The sequence below is a fragment of the Cyprinus carpio genome, unplaced genomic scaffold (assembly GCF_018340385.1).
Source record: "Cyprinus carpio isolate SPL01 unplaced genomic scaffold, ASM1834038v1 S000000883, whole genome shotgun sequence".
NCBI lineage: Eukaryota > Metazoa > Chordata > Actinopteri > Cypriniformes > Cyprinidae > Cyprinus > Cyprinus carpio.
The window spans coordinates 1-10,791 of NW_024873608.1; the positions used below are offsets into that span (position 1 = coordinate 1).

A 10,791-nucleotide genomic window follows, 5' to 3' on the forward strand; every position below is an offset into this window, starting at 1 on the left:
CTTATATTTGCATGAATCTAATTAAACATTAAACAGTGCTTGGATATGCTGGGGATTGAACCCAGGACCTCATACATGCAAAAGCATGCGCTCTAACCACTGAGCTACATCCCCATTTCAGTTCACTAGTTTGTGTTTCTGTAGGTTGACAAACAAACTAAATCCAGTTGCGGAAACTCTACAGGACAGAAGTAACATTATTTTGCTTACATTTGCATGAAAACGTAATTAAACATTAAGAAAGTGCTTGGAGATGCTGACACATTAAAATCCAGATGACGGAACTCCATAGGACAGAAGTAAAATTCTTTTGCTTAAATTTGCCAGTTTCACACGAAACATTAAGCAGTGCTTGGAGATGCTGGGGATTGAACCCAGGACCTCATACATGCGAAGCATGCGCTCTACCACTGAGCTACATCCCCATTTAGGTGTGCTGATTTTTGTTTCTGTAGGTTTACAAACACACTAAATCCAGTTGCGGAAACTCTACAGGACAGAAGTAAAATTATTTTTGCTTAAATTTGTATGAAACTAATTAAACATTAAGAAGTGCTTGGAGATGCTGAAACATTAAATCCAGATGCCGGAACTCCATAGGACAGAAGTAAAATTCTTTTGCTTAAATTTGCCAGATTCACAACGAAACATTAAGCAGCTTTTGGAGATGCTGGGGATTGAACCCAGAACATCACACAGTGCTTGAACTCTATACATGAAGTCAAAGTCACTGCATGCGCTCTACCACTGAGCTACATCCCCATTTAGGTGCACTGTGTTATTGTTTCTGTAGGTTTTTTACAAACACATTCAATCATCCTTTTAAATGATGTCTACAGGACAGAAGTAAAATTCTTTTGCTTATATTTGCATGAATCTAATTAAACATTAAAACAGTGCTTGGAGATGCTGATTTGATCCCCAGGACCTCATACATGCAAAGCATGCAAATCCTACCACTGAATGATGTCCTACAGGACAGAAGTAAAATTCTTTTGCTTAAATTAGCATGAATCCAATTAAACATTAAACAGTCTTGGAGATGCTGGGGATTGAATCCCAGGACCTCATACATGCAAAGCATGCGCTCTATACCACATGAGCTACATCCCCGTTTTAGGTGCACTGTTTTTTTGTTTCTGTAGGTTTACAAACACACTAAATACTTTTGAAGTGAAACGTCTACAGGACAGAAGTAAAATTCTTTTGCTTAAATTAGCCATGAATCTAATTAAACATTAAGCAGTGCTTGGAGATGCTGGGATTGAACCCAGGACCTCATACATGCCGAAGCATGCGCTCTACCACTGCCACACTTAGGTCCACTGTGGTTCAGCTGTACCACTGAATGACTTAAATCCTCTTTCCGCCATGCTTTTAAGCACACTTCCCAAGAGCTGTTGCACTGATTTTTGTTTCTGTAGGTTTACAAACACACTAAATCCAGTTGCGGAAAACTACGCAGAAGGACAGAAGTAAAAATCATTTTGCTTAAATTTACATGAAACTAATTAAACCATAGAAGTGCTGGAGAGCCGCTGAAACACTAATCCATTGCAGGACTTACGACAAAAGTAAATTCTTTTGCTGCCTATTCACAATCAAACATTAAGCAGCGCGGTTCCAACTGTAGGGGATGAGCCCAGGACCTATACATAGATTCAAAGCATGACGCTCTACCACTGAGTCACCTCCACCATTTAGGTAACCACGGTGTATTGTTCTATGTAGGTTTACCAAAACACACGCACATCTTTTTGAATGACATGGCTAAAGGACAAACGAGTAAAAATTCTTTTCCACGTACCTTATTATTCATGAATCTAATTAAAACATTACAAACAAGTGCTTGGAGATGACCTGGGGGATTGAAACCCAGGGAACTCCATACATGCAAAAGCATTTCGCCTACTACCACTCGCGAGCTAACATCCCCATCATTCGTGCACTGAATTTTTGACATTTCTGTAGGTTTACAACAACACCAACTAAATCCCCGTTTGCGTACACAACTCGACAGGACAGAAGTAATAAATTATTTTGCACTTAAATTTACGTATAAGTACTAATATAACACATTAAGAAGTGCTTGGAGATGCTGACACACTAATCAGTTGACGGAACTCACATAGGACAAGAAGTAAAATTCTTTTGCTTTAATTTGCCAGATTCACACGAAACATTAAGCAGTGCTTGGAGATGCTGGGGATTGAACCCAGGACCTCATACACAGCAAAGCATGCGCTCTAACCACTGAGCTACATCTCCCATTTAGGTGCCACTGTGTGCTGATTTTTGTTTCTGTAGGTTTACAAACACACTCAATCCTTTTGAGTGATGTCTACAGGACAGAAGTAAAATTCTTTTGCTTAAATTTGCATGAATCTAATTAAACATTAAGCAGTGATGCTGGGAATTAAACCCAGGACCTCACACATGCAAGGCATGCGCTCTACCGCTGAGCTACATGGACCTCACACATGCAAGGCATGTGTTCTACCTGTAGGTTTTACAAACACACTAAATCCAGTTGCGGAAACTCTACAGGACAGAAAGTAAAATTCTTTTGCCTAATTCACAATCAAACATTAAGCAGCGTTTTTCGCAATGCTGGGGATTGAGCCCAGGGACCTTTTTGCTCATATATTCAAAGCATGCGCTGAAACTACTACTGCGAAGCATGCGCTGAACTACATCACCATTTAGGTCCACTGTGTTTTGTTTCTGTAGGTTTACAAACACACTCAATCCTTTTGAATGATGTCTAAAGGACAGAAGTAAAATTCTTTTGCTTAAATTCGCATTAATCTAATTAAACATTAAACAGTGCTTTGGAGATGCTGGGGATTGAACCCAGGACCTCATACATGCAAAGCATGCGCTCTACCACTGAGCTACATCCCCATTTCAGTGCACTGATTTTTTGTTTCTGTAGGTTTACAAACACACTAAATCCAGTTGCGGAAAGTCTACAGGACAGAAGTAAAATTTATTTTGCTTAAATTTGTATGAAACTAATTAAACATTAAGAAGTGCTTGGAGATGCGGACACACTAAATCCGTTTGACGGAACTCCATAGGACAGAAGTTAAAATTCTTTTGCTCAAATTTGCCAGATTCACAACGAAACATTAAGCAGTGCTTGGAGATGCTGGGGATTGAACCCAGGACCTCATACATGCAAAGCATGCGCTCTACCACTGAGCTACATCCCCATTTAGGCTGCACTGTGTTTTGTTTCTGTAGGTTTTACAAACACATTCAATACTTTTAAATGACGTCTACAGGACAGAAGTAAAAATTACTTTTGCTTAAATTAGCATGAATCTATTTAAACATTAAACAGTGCTTGGAGATGCTGGGGGATTGAACCCAGGACCTCATACATGCAAAGCATGTGCTCTACCACTGAGCTACATCCCCATTTCAGTGCACTGATTTTTGTTTCTGTAGGTTTACAAACACACTAAATCCAGTTGCGGAAACTCTACAGGACAGAAGTAACATTATTTTGCTTACATTTGCATGAAACTAATTAAACATTAAGAAGTGCTTGGAGATGCTGACACATTAAATCCAGATGACTGAACTCCAGAAGAAAAATTCTTTTGCTCAAATTTGTCAGATTCACATGAAACATTAAGAAGTGCTTGGAGATGCTGGGGATTGAACCCAGGACCTCATACATGCAAAGGCATGCGCTCTACCACTGAGCTACATCCCCATTTAGGTGCACTGTGTTTTGTTTCTGTAGGTTTACAAAACACTAAATCCAGTTTAAATGAACTGTCTACAGGACCAGTAAAGTAAAATTAATTTTGCTTAAATTGTGCATGAACTGCTGGAATTAAACAGTGGAAGTGCTTGGGATACAACGAGTCCCTGGACACAATTAAACAAAGCATGCACTTACCACTGACATACCCCATTTTTAACACACTCACTCCTTTAGAGGCAGAAGTAAAATTCTTTTTGCTTAAATTTGCCATGGTTCACATCAAACATTAAGCAGTGCTTGGAGATGCTGGGGATTGAACCCAGGACCTCGTACATGCAAAGCATGCGCTCTACCACTGATACATCCCCATTTAGGTGGGCACTGATTTTGTGTCTTCTGTAGGTTTATAAACACACTAAATCCAGTTGCAGGGAACTTTACAGGACAGAAGTAAAATTCTTTTGCTTAAATTTGCATCAGTTCAAAACATTAAACATTAAACAGTGCTTGGAGATGCCTGGGGATTGAACCCAGGACCTCATACATGCAAAGCATGCGCTCTACACTGAGCACATCCCCATTTAAGTGCACTGTGTTTTGTTTCTGTAGGTTTACAAACACACTAAATCCTTTGTAAATGAAACTCTACAAGGACAGAAGTAAAATTATTTTGCTTAACTTTGTCATGCATGAACTAATTAAACATTAAGTGCGAAGTGCTGTGGAGCGATGCTGGACACACTAAAATCCAGTTGACGGAACTCATAGGACAGAAGTAAAAATTCTTTTGCTTAACTTTGCCAGATTTCAGCCGTTAAACATTAAGCAGTGCTTGGAGTTTCGCTTGGGGATTGAAACCAGGACCTCATACATGCAAAGCATGCGCTCTACCACTGAGCTAAATCCCCATTTAGGTGCAGGCTTTTTTTTGTTTCTGTAGGTTTACAAACACACTCAATCCTTTGAATGAATTGTCTACAGGACAGAAGGAAAATTCTTTTGCTTAAATTAGCATGAAATCTAATTAAACATTAAGCAGTGCTTGGAGATGCTGGGGATTGAACCCCAGGACCTCATACATGCAAAGCATGCGCTCTACCACTGAGCTACATCCCCATTTCGGTGCACTGATTTTTGTGTTCTGTAGGTTTACAAACACACATCACAATCCAGTTGACCGCGGAGTTGCAGGACAGAACTCTACAGGACAGAATAAGACTTAAGTAAAATGATTCAGTGCTTGATGCTGCACAACAGGTAAGATTTTGCAACCCTAATTACCTCATACATGCAAAAGCATGCGCAATTGGAGATGCTGACTACATCCTAAATCCAGATGACTCTTTGTGTTTCTGGACACAAACAAAATTCAGTTGCTTCAAAATTGCTACAGGACGACAGAAGTAAAAACATTAGCAGTGCTTGGCTACCGAAACCACATTTGCTTGGAAACTGGGGGATTGAACCCCAGGACCTCTACATGCAAAGCATGCGCTAAAACCACTGAGCTAATCCCCATTTAGGTGCACTGATTTTTAAGTGTTCTGTAGGTTTACAAACACACTCAATGACATTTATCGAGTGAACTCTACAGGACAGAAGTAAAATTATTTTTGCTTAAATTTGCATGAACTAATTAACATTATAAGAAATGCTTGGAGATGCTGGGGATTGAATTTGACCCAGGACCTCATACATAGAAAGCATGCGCTCTATACACTGAGCTACATCCCCATCGATAGTGGTGCACTCTTTTGTGTTTCTGTAGGTTGACAAACAAACTAAATCCAGTTGCGGAAACTCTACAGGACAGAAGTAACAATTCTTTTGCTTAAATTTGTATGAAACTAATTAAACATTAAGAAGTGCTTGGAGATGCTGACACATTAAATCCATTTTGACGGAAACTCAGTACGCTATTCCCTAGGACAGAAGTAAAACTCTTTTGCGCTACCAAATTTGCCAGATTCTACATACAAACATTAAGCAGTGCTTCGCATGCTGGGGATTGAGCGCCCAGGAACTCATATATGTCAAAGCATGCGCTCTACCACTGAAGCTACATTCCCCATTTAGGTCACCCTGTGTTTTGTTTCTGTAGGTTTACAAACACAACTCAATCCTTTTGAATGATGTCTAAAGGACAGAAGTAAAATTCTTTTGCTTATATTTTGCATGAATCTAATTAAACATTAAACAGTGCTTGGAGATGCTGGGGATTGAACCCAGGACCTCATACATGCAAAGCATGCGCTCTACCACTGAGCTACAATCCCCATTTCAGTGCACTGATTTTTGTTTCTGTAGGTTTACAAACACACTAAATCCAGTTGCGGGAACTTTACAGGACAGAAGTGAAATTCTTTTGCTTTAATGTGCTTGAAAATAATTATACACCAAGCAGTGCTTGGAGATGCTGACACACTAAATCCAGTTGAGGGAACTCGATAGGACAGAAGTAAAATTATTTTGCTTAAATTTGCCAGATTCACACGAAACATTAAGCAGTGCTTGGAGATGCTGGGGATTGAACCCAGGACTTCATACATGCGAAGCATGCGCTCTCACTGAAGCTACATCCCCATTTAGGCGTGCTGTTGTTTTGTTTCTGTAGGTTTACACAACACACATTCCAATCCTTTTAAATGATGTCTACAGGACAGAAGTAAAATTCTTTTGCTTAAATTAGCATGAATCTACTTAAACAGTGCTTGGAGATGCTGGGGATTGAACCCAGGACCTCATACATGCAAAGCATGCGCTCTACCACTGAGCTACATCCCCTTTTCAGTGCACTGATTTTTGTTTCTGTAGGTTTACAAACACACTAAATCCAGTTGCGTGAAACTCTACAGGACAGAAGTAAAATTATTTTGCTTAAAATTTGTATGAAATCTAATTAAACATTAAGAAGTGCTTGGAGATGCTGACACATCTAAATCCAGTTTTGACAGGAACTCCATAGGACAGAAGTAAAATTCGTTTTTGCCTAAATTTGCCATTCACATGAAACATTAAGCAGTGCTTGGAAATGCTGGGGATTGAACCCAGGACCTCATACTATGCAAAGCATGCGTTTCTACCACTGAGGTTTACATCCCCATTTAGGTGCACTGTGTTTTGTTTTCTTGTAGGTTTACAGACACACTCAATCCTTTTGAATGATGTCTAAAGGACAGAAGTAAAATTCTTTTGCTTAAATTCGCATTAATCTAATTAAACATTAAACAGTGCTTTGGAGATGCTGGGGATTGAACCCAGGACCTCATACATGCAAAGCATGCGCTCTACCACTGAGCTACATCCCCATTTCAGTGCACTATTTTGTGTTTTCTGTAGGTTTGACAAACACACTAAATCCAGTTGCAGGAAACTCTACAGGACAGAAGTAAAATTCTTTTGCTTACATTTGCATGAAACTAATTAAACATTAAGAAGTGCTTGGAGATGCTGACACATTGAAATCCAGATGACGGAACTCCATAGGACAGAATAAAATTCTTTTGCTCAATTGGGGTAGTTGCAGTGCTTGGAGATGCTGGGGATTGAACACAAGGACCTCTACATGCCGAAAGCATGCGCTCTACCACTGAGCTACATCCCCATTTAGGTGCACTGACTGTTTTGTCAACATTTTTTAAACAACACACTCAATCCTTTTAAATGATGCTACAGGACAGAAGTAAAATTCTTTTGCTTAAATTAGCATGAATCCAATTAAACATTAAACAGTGTTTGGAGATGCTGGGGATTGAACCCAGGACCTCATACATGCAAAGCATGCGCTTACCACTGAGCTACATCCCCATTTCAGTGCACTGCTTGTGTTTTGTTTCTGTAGGTTTACAAACACACTAAATCCAGTTGCCGAGTTGAAACCGCTACAGGACAGAAGTAAAATTATTTTGCTTAAATTTTCTGTATGACAACTAATTTTTGTTTAAGAAGTGCTTGGAGATGCTGACACATTAAATTCCAGATGACGGAACTCCATAGGACAGAAGTAAAATTTCTTTTGCTCAAATTTGCCAGATTCACACGAAACATTAAGCAGTGCTTTGGAGATTGCTGGGGATTGAACCCAGGACCTCATACATGCAAAGCATGCGCTCTACCACTGAGCTACATCCCCATTTAGGTGCGCTGATTTTTGTTTCTGTAGGTTTACAAAACAACACTCAATCCAGTTGCGGAAACTCTACAGGACAGCTGCTTTTATTTGCTTAAATTTGTATGAAACTAATTAAACATTAAGAAGTGCTTGGAGATGCTGGACACAACTAAATCCATGACGGAACTCCATTAGGACAGAATAAGCACTGCTTTCGCCCATTGCTAGGATCCCCACGAACATTTTAGCAGTGCGGATGAGATGCTGGACTGAACCCCAGGATCCCTCATTTGCAACCTCTCCATGCGCTCTACACTGAGCACTACATCCCAGGGAATTGAAACAGATTAAGAAGTGCTTCTGTAAGGTTTACAAACACTCAATCCTTTTGAATGATGTCTACAGGACAGAAGTAAATTCTTTTGCTTATAATTTGCCATTCCATCTAGAGCACGAAACATTAAGCAGTGCTTGGAGATGCTGGGGATTGAACCCAGGACTTCATACATGCGAAGCATGCGCTCTACCACTGAGCTACATCCCCGTTTAGGTGCATTGATTTTTGTTTCTGTTGGTTTACAAACACACTAAATCCAGTTGCGGAAACTCTACAGGACAGAAGTAAAATTATTTTGCTTACATTTGCATGTAACTAATTAAACATTAAGAAGTGCTTGGAGATGCTGACACAACTAAATCCAGTTGGACGGAACTCCATAGGACAGAAGTAAAATTCTTTTGCTCAAATTTGCCAGATTTCATTGAAACATTAAGCAGTGCTTGGAGATGCTGGGGATTGAACCCAGGACCTCATACATGGCAAAGCATGCGATCTACCACTGAGCTACATCCCCATTTAGGTGCACTGTGTTTTGTTTCTGTAGGTTTACAAAACACACTCAATCCTTTTGAGTGATGTCTACAGGACAGAAGTAAAATTCTTTTGCTTAAATTTGCATGAATCTAATTAAACATTAAAGCAGTGCTTGGAGATGCTGGGGATTGAACCCAGGACCTCATACATGCAAAATATGCGCTTTACCACTGAGCTACATCCCCCCATTTAGAGTGCCACTGACTTTGTGTTTCTGTAGGTTTACAAACACACTAAATCCAGTTGCGGAAACTCTAAAGGACAGAAGTAAAATTATTTTGCCTAAATTTGTAATGAAACTAATTAAACATTAAGAAGTGCTTGGAGATGCTGACAACACTAAATCCAGTTGCAGGAACTTTTACAGGACAGAAGTAAAATTCTTTTGCCTAATTCACATCAAACTACACATTAAGCAGCGTTTCGCAATGCTGGGGATTGAGCCCAGGACCTCATATATTCAAAGCATGGCGCTCTACTACTGAACTACATCCCCATTTAGGTCCACTGTGTTTTTGTTTCTGTAGGTTTACAAACACATTCAATCCTTTTGAATGATGTCTAAAGGACAGAAGTAAAATTAATTTTGCTTATATTTGCATGAATCTAATTAAACAGTGCTTGGAGATGCTGGGGATTGAACCCAGGACCGCATACATGCAAAGCATGCGCTCTACCACTGAGCTACATCCCCATTTCAGTTCACTAGTTTGTGTTTCTGTAGGTTGACAAACACACTAAATCCAGTTGCCGGAAACTCTACAGTAAAATTCTTTTGACAGTGGTGAAGTAACATTATTTTGCTTACATTTGCATGAAACTAATTAAACATTAAGAAGTGCTTGGAGATGCTGACACATTAAATCCAGATGACGGAACTCCATGAGACAGAAGTAAAATTCTTTTGCTTATATTTGCATGAATCTAATTAAACATTAAACAGTGCTTGGAGATGCTGGGGACTGAACCCAGGAAAAAACTCATACATGCAAGCATGCGCTCTACCACTGATCTACACATCCCCATTTAGGTGCACCTGATTTTTTGTTTCTGTAGGTTTACAAAACACACAAAAATCCCAGTTCTCGCGGAAACTCTTTTTGTTTAACAGGGACAGAAGTAAAAATTATTTTGCTTAAATTTGTATGAAACTAAATTAACACATTAAGGAAGGGCTTGGAGATGCTGACCGACACACTAAATCCAGTTGGACGGAACTCCATAGGACAGAAGTAAAATTCTTTTGCTTTAATAACCGGATTCACACGAAACATTAAGCAGTGCTTGGGCAATGGGGGATTGACACAGAGGACCTCAGTATCATGCGAAGCGAGGGGCTTCTAACCACTGAGCTAACATTCTCCAGTTAGGTGCACTGTGTTTGTTTCTGTGTAGGTTCACAACATTCAATCCTTTTGGAATGATTCTAAACGGACCGAGTGAAATCTTTTGCTATATTTGCATGGAATCTAATAAAAATTTAAGCAGTGCTTGGGCGCTGTGGGTTTTGAACCCAGGACCTCATACATGCAAGCATGCGCTCTACACTGGCTAATCCCCATTTACGGTGCACTGATTTTTGTTTCTGTAGGTTTTACAAACACACTAAATCCTTTGAGTGATGTCTACAGGACAGAAGTAAAATTATTTTGCTTAAATATTTGCCAAATCTAATTAAACATTAAGCAGTGCTTGGAGATGCTGGGGATTGAGCCCAGGACCTCATATATTCAAAGCATGCGCTCTACCACTGAACTACAACCCCACTTAGGTCCACTGTGATTTTTGTTTTCTGTAGGGTCCTCTCTTTTCTCCATAAACACCTCCTCAATTCCACAACCGGACACAATCCTTTTGATTTGAAAACATTACGCGCGTTCTAAAGGACATGAAGTAAAATCCACTGTGTTTTTTTGCTAGGTTTACAAACACAAATCCTTTTGCAATGATGTCTAAAGGACACGAAGGTAAAAATCGTTTGCTTAAACATTTAAACGATAGATTCAAACAGTGCTTGGAGATGCTTGGGATTGAACCCAGGACCTCATACATGCAACGCATGCGCTCTACCACTGAGCTACATCCCCA

The 10,791-nt window shown here is 39.7% G+C and overlaps 14 non-coding genes across 14 annotated transcripts; all 14 read right to left on the minus strand.

Moving 5' to 3' along the window:
• Window positions 1-353: 353 nt before the first annotated feature.
• trnaa-cgc lies at window positions 354-425 on the minus strand. The gene has a single exon. It is a non-coding gene; the product is annotated as a tRNA-Ala (tRNA).
• A 2,407-nt stretch (window positions 426-2,832) lies between these two features.
• trnaa-ugc lies at window positions 2,833-2,904 on the minus strand. The gene has a single exon. It is a non-coding gene; the product is annotated as a tRNA-Ala (tRNA).
• Window positions 2,905-3,143: 239 nt separating this feature from the next.
• Window positions 3,144-3,215, minus strand: trnaa-ugc. The gene has a single exon. It is a non-coding gene; the product is annotated as a tRNA-Ala (tRNA).
• Window positions 3,216-3,350: 135 nt separating this feature from the next.
• Window positions 3,351-3,423, minus strand: trnaa-ugc. Its single transcript has one exon. It is a non-coding gene; the product is annotated as a tRNA-Ala (tRNA).
• A 228-nt stretch (window positions 3,424-3,651) lies between these two features.
• trnaa-ugc lies at window positions 3,652-3,724 on the minus strand. The gene has a single exon. It is a non-coding gene; the product is annotated as a tRNA-Ala (tRNA).
• Window positions 3,725-4,761: 1,037 nt separating this feature from the next.
• On the minus strand, window positions 4,762-4,834 carry trnaa-ugc. The gene has a single exon. It is a non-coding gene; the product is annotated as a tRNA-Ala (tRNA).
• A 540-nt stretch (window positions 4,835-5,374) lies between these two features.
• On the minus strand, window positions 5,375-5,452 carry trnar-ucu. The gene has a single exon. It is a non-coding gene; the product is annotated as a tRNA-Arg (tRNA).
• Window positions 5,453-5,922: 470 nt separating this feature from the next.
• Window positions 5,923-5,995, minus strand: trnaa-ugc. Its single transcript has one exon. It is a non-coding gene; the product is annotated as a tRNA-Ala (tRNA).
• A 435-nt stretch (window positions 5,996-6,430) lies between these two features.
• trnaa-ugc lies at window positions 6,431-6,502 on the minus strand. The gene has a single exon. It is a non-coding gene; the product is annotated as a tRNA-Ala (tRNA).
• Window positions 6,503-6,954: 452 nt separating this feature from the next.
• Window positions 6,955-7,026, minus strand: trnaa-ugc. The gene has a single exon. It is a non-coding gene; the product is annotated as a tRNA-Ala (tRNA).
• Window positions 7,027-7,777: 751 nt separating this feature from the next.
• Window positions 7,778-7,850, minus strand: trnaa-ugc. The gene has a single exon. It is a non-coding gene; the product is annotated as a tRNA-Ala (tRNA).
• A 451-nt stretch (window positions 7,851-8,301) lies between these two features.
• Window positions 8,302-8,373, minus strand: trnaa-cgc. The gene has a single exon. It is a non-coding gene; the product is annotated as a tRNA-Ala (tRNA).
• Window positions 8,374-8,816: 443 nt separating this feature from the next.
• Window positions 8,817-8,888, minus strand: trnaa-ugc. Its single transcript has one exon. It is a non-coding gene; the product is annotated as a tRNA-Ala (tRNA).
• Window positions 8,889-9,325: 437 nt separating this feature from the next.
• On the minus strand, window positions 9,326-9,397 carry trnaa-ugc. The gene has a single exon. It is a non-coding gene; the product is annotated as a tRNA-Ala (tRNA).
• Window positions 9,398-10,791: the final 1,394 nt, after the last annotated feature.